We start from the raw sequence: 17,717 nt of genomic DNA, 5'->3' as shown, positions 1-17,717 counted from the left end.
CTAATTAAACAAACTCTAGAATTCATGTTTATATACACATATAATAATCCAACAAATTCCTGCCCGTATGGTAAAACTATTTGGGGGCAGCTTATTCAGAAGAGATTATTGGTAGTACATAAACATATAGCACAGAAGCATAAAATCATCACAGATTACTTCCAAAAGATGACATACGGTTTTCACACTCTCGTGAGTATCAAACAAAATAAAAAAAAAAAAGATAAAGACAAGTACAGTTACAATAAGAAATATTAAAATATTCAATTTCAAACTCTGACTACGCTTATCCTCAGCTGCACTATCAACCCGGGAAAACATCGAGTTCTCATCACTGCTAGCAGTGTAACATGTCAGACTGTCGGCCCATCAGAAGAAACCGCAACGAACTGAAACACCGCTTCTCCCACTGCTATGAGGCTGACGCGACACGAGTAACGGAGCCGGTAGTCCACAGTAACACAAAACAACTCTGTTTGTCAGTGAAATCCTAGAAATTATGTTGGTATAACAGCGAAAAAAAAAGTAAAAAAAATCGAATGTCATATCTTAAAAAAAGGAAAAAAAAGTACACATCAAAATGAATCTATAATGTACAAAGAAAAGAAAGACTTGGTTGATTAACTGTCATAGATAGCATCTGCTATAGACTCCCTCAGGGCAGCCATCTCAACCACACCCTCCGCGTCATGAACTTCAAATTTATTACAGTCATTCTCATCCTCAGATACTGAAGACCCGATAAAAAATTCTGATGGTTCTTCATAGACATTCAACTCATCTTTATCAGCCATACTGAAGTCTGTATTTGAACGTAAAGGATGTCGTCAGATGAAATTATGAAGTGTCATTGTTGCCACCACAATATGCACCTGCTTTTGAAATGGATATGATGACATATCACGTAAGATGACCAATTTCTTCTTCCAAACCCCAAACGTTCTTTCAATTACCCCTCATAAAGAGTGACGTTTGTCAAACATTTCTTTCCTACCACGAATGGTGCCATCTGCCATTTGCTCTCTCAAAATTAGGAATATGGTATCTAGTGTCTGGATATGGCTTATTGTCTCCGATGAATGCTGAAATCTCTCCATAGCACCTCAAATTGATTCATTTTGTGACAAAATATATAGTGTTATAGTTAATACCTCCATTCTCGTCGTTCTCGAAGAACCTTGGAGTCCGTGATTCAGGGGTAACTCCTGCAGGAGATCCATAAATATCGGTACAGTCATTCGAAATATGTTGCTGAACCTAGTTGAATGTCCAGAAATCATCTCACCTACCCATTTATCCCCAACAAAGATGGAGGTCTAATGGGGTATACGAACACTGCTTGATTGGTAATACTTAATATGACAATAGCTGCAGTCCATGTCATTCTCTAACGATGTTCATGTTGCGGATCTATCCTAAAGGAATAAAGAATGTCGGTTAGTTCAACAATTACTAATCAAAAGAGCGAGCAATAAATAAACAATGAGAACACTCAGCCATTTACAATAAAATGTATATAACTCTACTAATAGGCATTCGGAGAATCATATAGAAGTACATTTAAAAACAGAAAACATAACTCCAAATAACAAGTGATTACATAACACATGAGTACATAATACAACGAAACAAAACATAGAAAAACTCATTCATCCACAAGAACACGCAAATAATCAAGGCGCAACTCTGGTTCCATCACCATGAATATTTGCCTACGTGTTGGATCTTCTAGTTTTTTCATACATTTTGCATGAAAACGCTTGTCCGCAACTACTTCAAGGATAGTAGACAAAGTTCGAAAACAATCAAAGATAGTGCTGTCAGGAAGTGGAGCAGGCGGTGGAGCTCCAAACACATCTATGAGTCGGTCAAATGAAGTTTTCACAAAAGTGTCCTTTTCTTTCTTCCTTCTTCCTATCCTGGGCCTATTTGACTGTGAGCTTGACTCCCCCATCTCCCTCTGGTTAATACTATGTATTTCTTCATCAACTGCCACCGGCTCTGGTGGAAAATCATCTGATATTCTTGCAAACCCCATCTCACTAGGGCTAAACACATGCTTTCCAGTTTCCACAACCCGCTTGAACAATATGTCAAGTTTATCTTCAAGATCCGACTCAATCCCGCTCTGCTTGTATTTTTTCGTTGTCGGCATTGCCTGTAACATCACATTGAAGTGGGGGTTTAGGGGGATAATTGGTTAAATCAAAAATATTTTGAATAAACAAAATAATAATGTCTATTTTACCTCTAATTTCTCGGCTCACCATTCATCAGGAGCATCAATTATCCGTTTAATGGAATCCCAGCCCAACCCCGTGGATCCACGTTTCAGCTCATTCCAGATTTTTCACTCTAATTGATCCTATTTATTTTTAAACTTCAGTCTGTCATAATCCCTTCCGGTCAGCTCTTTAAACTTTTTAGATATATTCTGCCAACCTTCCTTGTTGAAATAAGTGGTTGGTCTATTTCCGATCTAAATCTCGGTGATGCAAAGGTTGCAAAAAATATTTGTAACTTCCTTATCCCACATCGTTGATTTTTTAGATATATTCTGCCAACCTTCCTCGTTGAAATAAGTGGTTGGTCTATTTCCGATCTCAATCTCGGTGATACAAAGGTTGCAAAAAATATTTGTAACTTCCTTATCCCACATCGTTGATGGAGTACCTTCATTTAGTTTAGCCATGGTGGAACTATATGAAGAATTGCATTATGCTCAACATGCGTAAGAAAATTATTGAAAAAATAATTGCACAAGCACTGCTAATTATGGGTCATTTCCAACCTAACTCCATATAAACATATAAACATACTTAAAACAAGTAGCCATGGTGGAACTATATGAAGAATTGCATTATGCTCAACATGCGTAAGAAAATTATTGAAAAAATAATTGCACAAGCACAGCTAATTATGGGTCATTTCCAACCTAACTCCATATAAACATACTTAAAACAAGAAACTTTCCATACACGAAGAACATAAAAGTTAAAACAAAATACAGTATCACACATAATAGCATAACACAACTATTAAGAGAAATATAGAGAAATCTCATGAATATATTGCCAAATTCAAAAGTCCAGAAAGCATCACACAATTCCATACTGAACAGAAGAAATTATATGGTTCGGTCCACGACTTACATCTACAGAAGGAAAGCCACAAATATTTTATTAAGCAATTGTGTAAGGTTACATAGCACTATAACATGACCAAAAACAGAAACTGCAGGTAATCAAACTGTAACTATTACATATGAATTTATTGCTGTAGCAATTACAAGCCATTACAAGCCATGTCACAAGCTGCTGCAACGAGAACGCTAATTCCATGCAGTGAATCAAAATGCTGCAGCTAATCAAACTACAACCAATCAAACTGCTGCCAATCAAAAGAAGCAACTAATCAAACTGCAGCTAATAAAGAAACTGCCGCAATTTGCATCACAAAAAATGCTGCAAATTCCATCACAGAATTAGAAGCTAAACAGTAACTAAAGCAAATAATCTCCACAGCGTTGCAATTAACAAATCAAAACAAAAATACAAGTACACGATAGAATTATGTGGTTCGGTCAATGACCTACATCCACAAAAGGAAAGCCACGAATGTTTCATTACGGAATTGTGTAGGATGCATAGCTATGAAACTACTGTAACAATAACAGATGAAACTGCTGCACAAAATCTCTAACCCGAAACTCAAATACAAACTGCTGCAGGTAGTACAACTATAACCAAAAACCCCTATACAAACTGTTCTATCGAAACATAAATCTTGAACTGCTGCAGCTAATAACATAGCCATACACAAATATTCTGCAGATCAAACTGCAGCAGCAAAACAAAAAACAAAAACTGCAGCATCAAAACAGAAAGCTAAGCTAATAACAGAGCCACTACATGAACCATGAACCGCAACCAATAATAGAGACATTGACTACTGCAGCTAATACAAAAACTGTTGCAGCTAATAATAGAGCCATTGACTGCTGCAGCTAATACCAGAGCCATTACATCAACCATGAAACACAATGCAGCTAGTAACTAGAAACCACAATACAAACTGCTGCATCATATATATAAGACCAGAAACTGCAAATCAAGCTACTTCAGCAAATACATGATCCATTAACTGCAGCTAATTCAGATATAACAAAACAATGAAATCACTCCACTTCACAGCTAAACTGCAACCAATTTCTTCTCTCAGTACTCATTTGAAATCACTCCATATCACATTATCTCCTCGAAAACTTCTAAAACATGCAGATGGGGAAATGAAAGAGGACTTAAAAGCACGAAATGAAAAAGGACTTCTACAGCAACACTTTGGACCCAAATTTCTAACAACAAAAATGAAAGAGGAGGGCTTTATGGTTTCCAGATCTATCGACAACCATAACAATCACAACTACTCACAACCACATTTTCAAAAAGCAATGTTTATTAGACACATTCATCAGTTGGTATACCACCATTCCACCTCCTCCAGATCAATAGAAAAACATTGTCGCACAGTATATAGCAACAAAAAATCAACCCTAAATTTGTTTATGGTGAAGCAAATGACTCCTAAACTAACATTCCCGTGCCAAATAATTACACACAACAGAAATTACAGAGAATGCTAAGAGAGAATTGGAAAAAGAATAATCATTCCGTCTAACGCCACATCCAGAAACAAATAACCGTAGAGAATGATAATAGGAAACCATTTCGCAGCTATACATTAGGGAAATACCTCCTTGACGAGATAAATCACGGCGAGGGTGAAGAGCAGAAAGATAGGAGAGGGAGGGGACGAGGGAGAGCAGAGACGAGAAGGGCATAAGAGAAATTGCTTACCCTAACGCGAGCAACGAACGCAGGACGCGGGGATAATCCCGCGATCACCCCTATTAACAAAATGACGACGCGCGGATGACAGCGGTAGGAAATCGCTCTATGAACGCGAAATCCAAACAGTGCGGCAGCGTTCTCAAAACGCCGTCGCACCTCAATAAGCCCCCCCAAACGGGCCCTTAATAAGGGATAGACATCTATGTCAATTAAAAAATCTCTAGTAGCCAGGTAGACATATATGAAGGTTTATTAAGTCCATGACACCGGGTGCAGCATTTTTCTCGCATGGGAGCGGGAACTAACCAGTCGGTTCAATTGATGACATAGGCATCGATCCAGGCCCTAATTGTACTGAGCGCTGTCGGCCGTTATTTTGGAAAAGGGATGATTTTTTTGTAAATATAAAAATAGTTTTAATATAAATATATGATTTTTTTTTATTTTGAAAGCAATATTTTATTTTTGAAAATAGATGAGACCAAATAGGTCTCACATATTGGATAGCTTGGACGGCCGAGCGCGATACCACGAGTAATACACTGTCCCAAAGGATAGACATATCACTTGTAGTAGACTCAACCACCCAAATTAAAGAATCTTGTGACATCCGTTTGACCTGCGAAATATTTTATGTATGATCGACAAGTCTCCCTACCTAATATAAGGATTAGATAATGTTTATTCTACCTGGGTTCCAAGATCCCTATAGAGGCAAACCCCTATAGTTAATTGCATCTTAAACGACCGGGGTCACTTAAAAAAAACTCTCGATTAAGATCAGTGATTTTTTTGCCTTCAAGATTTCAAAGTTTGGGTTTTCAAGATTGGACACGGGAAAGTCAAATGAGAATGATTCAAATAAGAACAGTTATTTTAAGGAATCCAAAAGAATGAAGAGTAGGAGATATCACGAATCCGAGGAGAACCTCGGTGACCTCCCAACTATCCTATTGTTTGGCTTTATGTCTTTGAGATGATGTTATCGAATGTTTAATCCTGCAATTTATTTTAGAATTTAGGACTTACATTCACACAATATCCGATCGTGCAAATAACCTATAAAGATAAGAGGATTTACACCGTTCTAAACAACAACCTCGGAATCCTAAAAGAGTGTTAGGACTTATAATTGCACAACAGGGTTATGCAAAAACCTAAATATAATGTGCGAGGTTTCACATTGCGCTAAGCAAACTGTCTCGAAGTCTTATGAGTTGTTATTTAAACTAAAAAAAATGTTTAGTTGTCGTAGACTTCTTGTACTGCTGTAGATCATTATCTTTTGTCTGCTATGTTACGGTCGTGCTGCCCATGAAGAGTTGCTTAATGCTCCATGTAGTAATAGTTTCAGGTTTAGCGTCTTATATGTGAGCGTGAAATATTGTTATTTGGTGACTTACTGTTGTATATCTCCTAAATCAGACAATATCCTAAAGGTTTTGTAGTTAACTTAAAGCATGCACAAACAAATTATGTTATAAGGAACAACAGTAAATGAAAATAGTATAAGGTGCGGTAAATAAAAACAAAATAAGAAAATACAGTAAAGTGCTATAAATGCTCTGCAAATTTTGGGTACCTAAGTTTCTTGTTATTGCTGCACCAGTAAACGGGATCAACGTCGCAGGTAATAATATAATAGAGAAATTCAACTAGCAGGAAAAACATGTGTTTATGTATAACAAAATAAATGACGGGGTAGCACATGAAAACCCCTGAGGAAAACTGAAATCGACCTAGAGAGACTCGAAATAAATTGTAGGAAAAGACAAATAAATAAAACAAAACACAATGTCACATATAAAGGACCGACGGTAGGAGATTTATATGTAACATTGAGAATGTCCCTAATTGCCAGGAGGATTTAAATATAACATTTAAGCTCAGATCCCGGAGCATTGAGTTTCATTTTAGGTCAGGTTATGATGAATATTTTACTATTTGATTTAATTAAATCAATCATGAACCACAGCCGAGTGCATACCTCGTCTATTGTTTCAACTAACTTATATGTGTCTAGTTTCAGTGTTCATTTGAAAATTAGATGGATGAACACTCACCTAGGATGTGGTCCTAAAATCTAGGAGGCCTACACTTTAACTTGAGCCTGAAGTGTTTTAAAGTGTTTATCTTCAATTAAGTGTTTTCCAACTAATTTTCGAACATATTTAGATCAAACTTAGCTCACTATTAGGCTGTTAAGATTTAGGGGGTAAATCTATAATTTTGACAAAAATATTCATGAAATGTGCTTCAATCCTAATTAAAACAATTAGGTTTAAGTATATCGAATGCTTAAGGGCCCTAATTGATAGTCTTCTAATCTTTCAATTCATGTCCCCAACTCTTGAATCATTTAAGCTCTTACTTTCTCCCAATTCTCAATAATTCTCACAATTACAATTTTATCCTTCTTATATAAAAGAAATGGTGAATAGTTTGCTACCCTATTTCCCCTTTAGGTTTCAATCATCCCAACAGACTAAATATCATTTTTTTTTAAGTTCTCTCCCCTTTCTTTTATTTTTCTTTAAGGCTGTAAATCAATTCTGAAAATAATTAAATTAGAAATTCTCATTTTTAACTTAACCATTGGTCAGAAAAAGGAAAAAAAAACTAAATAAGTAGAAGATGCCGACCTACTTCTAAAAACAAGAATCAGCTAAGCAAGGTGCAGAACCACAAGTGAATCGGCCTAAAGTCGTTTAAATTATTTCAAAAACAATGATCGAATAAGTCCCAAAAGGTGCTTAAAAGCTTCCAAAAAAGCCTCAAAATGCAACTTAAACCTTAACGAATAAGGCCTCAAATTGCAACTTAAACCTTAACGAATAAAGCTTCAAAATGACGAATAATGCTTCAAAATGCAACTTAAACCTTAACAAATAAAGTCTCAAAATGCAACTTAAAATGGATGAACACTCACCTAGGATGTGGTCCTAAAATCTAGGAGGCATACACTTTAACTTGAGCCTGAAGTGTTTTAAAGTGTTTATCTTCAATTAAGTGTTTTCCAACTAATTTTCGAACATATTTAGATCAAACTTAGCTCTTAAGATTTAGGGGGTAAATCTATAATTTTGACAAAAATATTCATGAAATGTGCTTCAATCCTAATTAAAACAATTAGGTTTAAGTATATCGAATGCTTAGGGGCCCTAATTGATAGTCTTCTAATCTTTCAATTCATGTCCCCAACTCTTGAATTATTTAAGCTCTTACTTTCTCCCAATTCTCAATAATTCTCACAATTACAATTTTATCCTTCTTATATAAAAGAAATGATGAATAGTTTGCTACCCTATTTCCCCTTTAGGTTTCAATCATCCCAACAGACTAAATATTATTTTTTTTTTAAATTCTCTCCCCCTTCTTTTTTTTTTCTTTAAGGCTGTAAATCAATTCTGAAAATAATTAAATTAGAAATTCTCATTTTTAACTTAACCATTGGTCAGAAAAAGGAAAAAAAAACTAAATAAGTAGAAGATGCCGACCTACTTCTAAAAACAAGAATCAGCTAAGCAAGGTGCAGAACCACAAGTGAATCGGCCTAAAGTCGTTTAAATTATTTCAAAAACAATGATCGAATAAGTCCCAAAAGGTGCTTAAAAGCTTCCAAAAAAGCCTCAAAATGCAACTTAAACCTTAACGAATAAGGCCTCAAATTGCAACTTAAACCTTAACGAATAAAGCTTCAAAATGACGAATAATGCTTCAAAATGCAACTTAAACCTTAACAAATAAAGTCTCAAAATGCAACTTAAATCTTAACGAATAAAGCTTCAAAAACTTCAAAATATGGCCCAAACATTACTAAAGAGAGCTTCAAAGTGCAGCCCAAACATTTCTAAAAAAAAGCTTCAAAATGCAACCCAAACACCATTAAAGAGAGCTTCAAAGTGCAGTCCAAACATATCTCTAAAGAGTGCTTCAGGTGTGGCCCAAACATATCACTAAGACAGGACAAAACAGCAGCGCGGTTTAGTGCCAAATACATCTAAAAAATAGCCAACAAAACCCTTCATAAACAGGGCAAAATTGCAGCCCGAATCAGCCCACGAAAGCATTTTCAAAAAGTTCCAAACAGCAGCCAACTCAGCCTAAAAGACGTGTTTTAAAGAACACCGAAATGCAGTAAATTCAACTCAACATATGCATTTTTGGAAGCCCAAAATCATGTATATATGCGGCCCACAATAGTGCTTAAAACCTTTCCAAAACGGTTCTTATTTCAACCCAAAAACAGTATTTAAATCTGCCCAAAATAGTGAATAAACAGCTTTAAAACAATGCTTAAATTTGCCCCAAAACCATGCATATATCCCCTCCAAACTCTCCAACTTGAATATGAAAAGTTTCAGATTTTTCAAATGAGTATAACACCATAGCTTTTCATGTTTGCAAATGCAACATAAGAGGTTTCAGATTTTTGTAAAAGTAAAGCATCACAACTTCTCAATATTTGTAAATGCAACATAAAAGCTTTCAGATTCTTGCAAATAACTTACCTACAACTTTCAGATTTTGCAAATAACATGCATAAAACTTTCAGATTTTCAAAAGCAAGGCACCCAAAATTTTCCAATCCTTGCCAATTGCACATGAAACATTTCAGATTTTTGCGAAATTAAAGTACTAAAGTTTTCAGATTTTGAAAAGCAAGGCATCAAAACTTTCCAATCCTTGCCAATTGCACTTTCAGATTTTGAAAAGCAAGGCATCAAAACTTTTCAATCATTGTCAATTGCACATGAAACATTTCAGATTTTTCAAGTATAAAGCCCACTTCGATTTCCCTTCTCTTTAAGGATAAGAATACTTCAAAGCATTAAGGTTTGAAAAGCTAGCCTTCATAGATACAAACTGCATTACTAATGAAAAGTGAATGCCACAAAAATCTTATAATATAGTAATTGAAACCTGCAGCTTATCCAATTAGACACAAGAAAACTACAAAGTTTTTTAAAAAACTAGAAATTTTGAATAATGAAACAAGTTTAACCCAAACTTACCCAACATTCCTCATTACAAACTAGCAAATAGGCAAAGAGACATCCTTCCAAGTCACACACATATTTTAATCGTATAGCTTAACGCATGTACCTCAAACTTTACATGACTAGAAGGAGAAAGAACTATCCTCAATGCTAAATAGTTCCAAACATTAAAATTAAAAGAAATGCTATTCTTCTCCAAAACTACTATTCTAAACATGATCTATCGAAGTTCCAGGCACATGCAGCCCCTTTCCTTTTTTTTAAATGAGCAAGCATGTAAAGCAAGAAGCAAGGGATCTTTCTTTTTAAATTTTTTTAGGCAAAGGAGAGAGGAGGAAGAACCATACCTTGACTAGCTTAAAGAAAGGGGAAGAAGAAGAGTAACAAAAATCCAAGATCAGCAAACACTCTAATCGTAAAACGATTTCAGCAGCACCTCCCCTCCTTGCCAAAATTCCAACATCAACAACTCCCCAAAGTGGGTTTTTTATAGCCACAGAAAAAAGGGGAGGGTCATACCTACCTCTGTAAAGCGGTCGAATGAGGTATCGGGAGAGGAAAGATCGCATTTAGGGAGGAGGAAATGCAGCGTAGGGGAGAGGAAAGGTCGGACAGGGGGCAGCTCGCGACTGGCAGGCCGTTCGGTCGAGCGGCTCACGCAGAAGAGGAGTCGAACGCTGGGGAGCTCGCGATCGAACCATGAGACACGTGAGCTAGGGTTCTGCTCGGGTGCAGCCGATCGCGGGAGCTAAGGCACGCCTGGGACTTTCGGTTGAAGGAGGGAAAGGCCGAATCAGGTCTATGAGTTAAGTGAAATAGGTTTAAAATAAGGATTTTGATATTTTTTTTATTATTTTGTTATTTGTTTTATTATATTATATTATTTAAGCATATCAATTTGCGCGCAATTTATTTGTGCTCGAAACTCTAGCAAAGTGGATGTCATTCTTAGGTAAAACCAACATCCCAGATGCACTGACGCAATCCATTTTATCATCTGGGGTCGACTGGACAACCTCGTCGACGATCGGGTAAAAAATGCGTCAAATTCAATTTGACTTCAAATTTTGGTTTTTTGATTGATTATTTCAAAAATTGACTTATGTTTCGATTAATTGTGAAGCTTTTACATATGTAAATGATGCGAACTATGATATTTATGTGTGACTATACTAAAGTCATTATGGGTGTCCTAAGGCTTTTAAACCCTACAAAATCACTTTTTGGGCCTCCACATAACGATCCTTAACCACTCGATCAAATGATGATGGTCCGTGAACACAAACACTCAATCAAATGGTGATGGTTTGAGACCACTCAGACAAGACACCACATGAGAATCAGGAAGTGGTTCGAATTTCTAAAAGGGGTGGGTCCCAATTCTAGTCCTCTAAGATAAATAGAAAAGTTTTATGGCTAGATCTTAGGATCTATGAAGAGGAAGTAAAAACCTCACAAAAATGAGGTCAACAAGCGCCTACAGAGGGTGCGGCACTATCGCCAGCCCCTTCTCCCACTTTCCTTTTTTGTGATTTCCTTATGGGAGCTTTCATATTCTATTTTTTCCCTATAGGAGTTTTTAAATTATTGTTTTCTGGATTTAGATTTTAGATTTTTTGTTGTGCGTTGATTTTAGATTCCTTTGTGGGAGTTGTTCTCTTTGTTTTAGAGCTGTATCTGAGGAGGTGGTGGTGCTCCGACAGTATCCTACTCTGAGGTGGTGTCGTATCTTCCTTAATCCCCTTCTCCAATCCTTTTGTTCCCTTCTCCCTAGCCACCGACCACCCCAATCGCCCACTTCCAGTCCTCCCATCCACCTATCAGCACCTCTCTCCCCTCACTTCCACTCTTGTGACCCCTTCTAAATCCCCTCCCCATTACCACAACTCCATGCCCTCTCCATTGCCACTGCATATAACCTCTCTCTACCATTGCCACAAGCGTCCCACAGTACTTCCTCCCCAGAATACCTACTGCCACCTTCCATAACCCTCCCCAAACACTACAACAGCCCACCCCCTTGAGTCTAGCAACTACCACAACCCTCCTCTCAAATCTAATTGCTGTCGTGGCCCTAGTCGGAGTATATGTTTGTGTGCCTTTGTCGTCAAGGTCTAGTGTTATTATGTTTTTAGTTGTTATTTCCTGATTTCAAGAGTCGTGGTTGTAACCGTTGAAATTCAACAATAATTTTTTCGATTTATTTGTGGTTTGGGTTAACCACAGTATCATTTGGTGTCAGAGTCAGGTTAACTTTAGTCCTATCCTAGGGTTTCCTAGCATCCACACCTACCTAATCCACCTCCCATGCAAAATTTTTTCTTTCTTATTCCCAAACCATAGCCTCATATTAGCCTAATCTCAGTTTCCCCCTCTACCGATTTTAAAGATCAGCAACTCCACATTAGTTTCCTACACCTTCCATGAGTCTCACACCCCCTCTTTCACCTCTCAAACCTAAATCTTAGTGATGTCACCAAGGAGAAACATACCCGAGCCTACCCGAGAAGAGATACAATGGGAGATCCGCCGACATTGACAGAGAGTGACAGACAATGAGGATGACATCCATGAGGGACTTACACTTGATGGTGACAGAGAAAGCCGAAGAGGAGAAAATGGATGATATTTCAACCCCTTTCGTAGGGAGATTTTCAGTGGTGAAGAAGAAAGAGCACAACACTTGAGAATCTGGTATCATAGGTAGAGAGAGAATACCACTTATAAAGAACAAAGGAATTTGAAAATGAAGTGGGAAATGCAGTATTAGATCCTACCAGCTTTACTATAGATAGATGGTGCAAAATCTAGCTTCAGAAGTGGATAGATCGCATCACCGAGCGAACCCTACATCTTACAGTCAGTGTTCAACCTCATAATCTTATAACCCACGTATGCCCAGGGGAACACCTAAGGCGATCCCGTCAGAGGAAAGGCTGATTCTGAGTGGTAAACATGTGAAACCGATATGTATCCCTAAATCTGTCACAGCCAGGAAGTGTTGCAAGTGCCATTAATTCAAGCATGTTAAATCTGAATGCATAACTAGGGGGTGATCTGTTTCACTAAGCATGGTGTTGTTGAAAAATTAAGTAATGACACAGTTGATTCGAGAGAAGATAACGACTTCAAAGAAGATTCTCCACTTGCAACCAACTATGAAGAGACGCCACCAATTCCAGTTGACTCTAGGATAGAGATTCTAGCTGAGGTAACAGTAGCTATTCTAGAAGTTAGTGACTCTGATGTAATGGATAGGCTGTTTGAGTAAGAGATGAGGGTGCCTCGAGCTCGCATCTTGTAGGCATTGAGAATACCTCCAACAAGACTAACCTTGGATGCCCAATAAAGTCATGAGCTAGAGGAGACGACAAGGGATACAGAGCCACCACAGATGAGACATCTCAGAAGTAGGGTCATTTTGTGTCAGGTATATCACATGGGTTATTCAGAGGTTATTTTCAATTTCGCATGGGATACAGGTCAAATGTCCAGATAGGAGAGATGAACCCAATCTTTTTATGAGCCCTAGGTGCTTGATGGGGACGAAAGTTCATTAATGGGATTCAGGTCATATCATTGAAGAAATGGTCTCTCCTGAGTGGGTGCTAGTGAGACAGGCGCAACATGCTATAAATTTCATCAGAGTTGATTTCTCCTCACATCCCAGTTCATCAGTTGCACTCAGCTGAATATAAGGAGTATGAGAAGCAAGTTACAATTGGGATGTCTCAATACATGAATGGTGAAATTACTCATCTATCTATAGTTCCAACTCAGGGTGTGCCAAAAGTATACAGAGACATATTTTATCATAATGTGCTATAGAACGACAATGTTTATTTGATCGACCTACCAGAGCACTTAAAGCTGTGCAAGAAGGTTCATGCTACTCATTGCACACCAGACTGAACCGACGTGGGTTACTCTGGGAAGATTCAATAGTACCGATGCGAGCAACAGTCTCAGAAGAGCGGATCGATATGGAGATGTGATCAGAAGTGGAGTATACTCCTCTGTTGCTTTGGGAGATAATACAACCGACAGTGGGATCCAGGTGTCACTAAGATTGAAGGTCGACAAATAAGGTCGAAGCTCCCCGAACCCTGCGAGACTGACATGGTTGCGACATTTTTCTCGCATGAGAGCGGGCACAAGCTAACCAGCTGAGCCAACCACTTCTCCCATCTTCATTTTCTGTGATTTTCTTATGGGAGTTTTTCTTTTCTATTTTTTCCTTGTAGGAGTCTTTAAATTGTTGATTTTTGGATTTAGGGTTTAGGTTTTTGCTGTGTTGATTTCAGATTCCATTGTGGAGCTGTTCTCCCTATTCTAGGTTGTATCCGAGAAAATGTGGTGCTTCGACTGTATCCTACTCCGAGATGGTGTTGTATCTTCCTTAAACCCCTTCTCCAATCCTTATGTTCCCTTTTCCCTAGCCGCTAGACTGTTGAAAAAGGACGTCAAATTCGTTTAGGAAGAGAAATGTCAGCGGGCTTTCGAGGACGTTAAATAATATTTAATGACACCTCCTGTTTTGGGAGCCCTTGTCCCAGAGAAACCGTTGATACTTTATACCGAGGCCTTAGACGACTCTCTCGGAGCCCTGTTAGCTCAGGTCAATGACGAATCCTTTAAGTCGATGTCTAATACCGACGAAAGTAAAGTATCCGCCTACTGAGAAGCATTGTCTAGCGTAAATTTTTGCCGCCCAAAAGCTTAGACATTACATGCTTTCTCATAAGATTACCCTAATCTCGAAAGTTAATTCATTGCAATATTTGATAACCCGACCAACACTCTTCGGACGTTTGGCAAGATGGTCAATGATCTTATTACAATTTGATATAACTTTTGTTCCCTTTCGTGCTATCAAGGGACAGATACTAGCATATTTCCTCGTTGCACACCCACTGCCAGCTGGGTCCTCTCTCAACGACGACTGAGTCCCCGCTCAGTGATGAGTTACCAGATGAGCAGATATTACAAATGGAATTCTCAATTGTGCAACGCTGAGAGATGTACTTCGATGGTGTTTCGTCCGCTAGAAAAGACAAATAATCAGGCAATGCAGGGATTGGTTTAGTCTTCATCGCGCCAGATAAGGGTATGCTAAGATTCTCCTACCACTTGACAGAGCTGTGCACCAACAACGAGACTGAGTATGAAGCCTTGATCACCGAATTAGAATTGGCAATCTCAAAGGATATAACTGATATCGTCATCTACGGTGACTCTTAGCTTATCCTTCAGCAAGTCGTCGGACAATACAGGATCTTGAAGCCAGGGTTGACAGAATATCATCGGTATGCAAAGAAGCTACTGGAGCAGATTCCTAATGTGACTTTCTAGGGTAGATAATGCGCATGCAGACGCTCTAGCAAAACTCACTAAGGAATTGACATGTTCCCCGGAGGATTCCATAGAAATTACGGTACAAGGAAGACAAGTTTTGTCTCAGATCGACCTGGAGACTTTACACAAACTTGGGAAAGAAGAGACGATAAATATAGTTGCCGATATTAATAAAGATTGGCGTAAATCATTTATAGAATATTTGCAAACTGGAAGGTTACCAGAGGACAAGTCAGTAGCATATCATATCACGAGAAGAACTATGTCATACGCTCTAGTTGGTGACGTTCTCTACAGGAGATCGTTTGATCAAATGTGGTTACGGTGACTTAGCAGACTAGAAGCCCAAAATATAGATAAAGCATTAAACGCCACCAGTGCCAAGTGCATGGGGTGGTCTTACACCAAGCCCCGAATGTGTTACACTCAACTGTTGCTTCGTGGCCATCTGAGTGTTGGGGCACGAATATAATAGGACCAATAGACCCTCCATCCTCTAAGGGACACAAATTTATCCTCGCAGCTACAGACTACTTCTCTAAATGGGCAGAGGCAGTGCCGCTACGAGAGGTCACAACACAGCAGGTTCTCCTGTTTTTCAAAAGTCAAATTGTTTATCGTTTCGGTGTGTCACGCAGAATAATCTCTGATAATGGGACAACGTTCAGGAGCACCGATCAACAACTTCGTCAGACGACATGACATAGATTGGAGATATTCAACAATCTACTATCACATGGGCAAATGGCCTAGCCGAGGCCTTTAACAAAACATTAGTACAGATTTTGAAGAAAATACTAGAGGAGAATAAAAGGGATTGACACAACAAATTGTTAGAAGCTTTGTGGGCCTACCGAACAACGTTCAGAGCTCCCACTCAGTGCACCCCCTACGCTCTCGTATATGGATCCAAGGTCGTGCTACCGTTAGAAGTTCAAACGCCTTTTCCCAGGATCGCTGTCGCTAATCAGCTCACAACGGAAGAATGTGCGAAGCTTAGACTTGAAGAATTAGAAAATCTCGAAGGAAAGAGATTAGAAGCACAACAACATTTAGAGCTTTATCGAGCAAAGATGGTGCAAGTTCATGATAAGTTGGTTCGCCCGAGGTCTTTCAAAGTTGGTGACATTTATTCTTGCACGCAGCAAGATAGGTGAGAAATTTGAACCAACCTGAGAGGGACCATTTGTCGTAGAGAAAGTTTATTCAAGGGGAGCTTACCAGCTGGTGAATTTTCGGGGCGAAAGAGAGCAAAAGAACCATGTTGTCGATCAACGGACGATACTTGAAGAGATATTACGCAGCTTGACAGCGCTTGAACTGAAATTTTGGGATTTTGGTTATCCTAGAGTTATTTATTTGGCCGAAATACTTTATTTGGCCAAAATATCTGTAACCGGGTCAAATAAAATGGAAACTTTTGAAGCTCTACATTTTAATTTTCTTCTCTCTACCTTCAGACTTTATATTTTATCAAATGAAACAAAACATAATTAAATGAGCTTTTCACCGATATGAATTAATTTTTTCTCTAATAAAACACATTTGTTTTGTTCTTGTTCATGCCAAGTTTCAACTTTTTCAGCTCACTGATGGTTTTCTGTCGTCTGCAAGAAAATGCAGGTTAGAAGCTGATATTCGCTTTTAAAGACGGCTGGAACCTCGCACTTAACGGGGAGATGGCGCCGCAGGGCGGTACTATTGATTTTAAAATGGAGTTTGACAAAGTTGCCATGGATTACTACGGTCATTTGATGGATGTCGTCCACCCACAAGAAAAGGAGGGGTTGCCCTCACTTCTCAGATTCAGTACCAGAAATAAGTCCTCAGTGAAGGGAAAAGAGGTGATGATACAACCAGACCCGATGGAGGGGACCAGCTGCCTACCCTCCATGATAGCTACACCAGCCGGAGGATTAGTTGCTGCAGACGAAGAAAGGGCATCGTTCGCTCCGTTGCGAAAGACCATATGCAGAAATGCCAGTCGACGTAGACAGCGAGCTCTCCTACGAGAGGAGAAGAGACGCCAGCAGAATACTGATTATTTCCTCGCCCCTATTCCAGAGGGACATCTCTACGAGCCAGGCATGAGAGAAAGTTCGTCCAGCCTTCCTACTTCGGATGTCGAGTCCAGAATTGTTCCAGAGACCAGACTACTGTCTGCTTCAGATACTATTTGCCCGGGTTGCCCTACCTGCAACGCCGAGATACCTGTCAGTGCTTCAGATGCGAGGGCCTTTGTAGAGTGCCCAGACTGCAATATCCTGCACCTGCAGCACTACAGTACTTTAGAAGAGTATACCTCCAATGGTGATAATTCCCAGACTGCCAAGCACCAAATGGAAGAAGCCTATGGTTTGCTAAATGCAGAGACATATGCCCCGCGGGGTACCGAGCCCTATATTCCGATGGAGACTGAATCTTACATTCCGGTGGAAACTGAATCGCGCCAGTTTGGGTTCCTGTCAATGCTGAGACGAGAGAATATCCCCGACAGCCGCCTTTTCCCAAC

This window comes from Phalaenopsis equestris, unplaced genomic scaffold (genome assembly GCF_001263595.1).
Source record: "Phalaenopsis equestris unplaced genomic scaffold, ASM126359v1 Scaffold000002, whole genome shotgun sequence".
Taxonomy (NCBI): Eukaryota; Viridiplantae; Streptophyta; class Magnoliopsida; order Asparagales; family Orchidaceae; genus Phalaenopsis; species Phalaenopsis equestris.
This window is presented reverse-complemented; position numbering follows the sequence as displayed.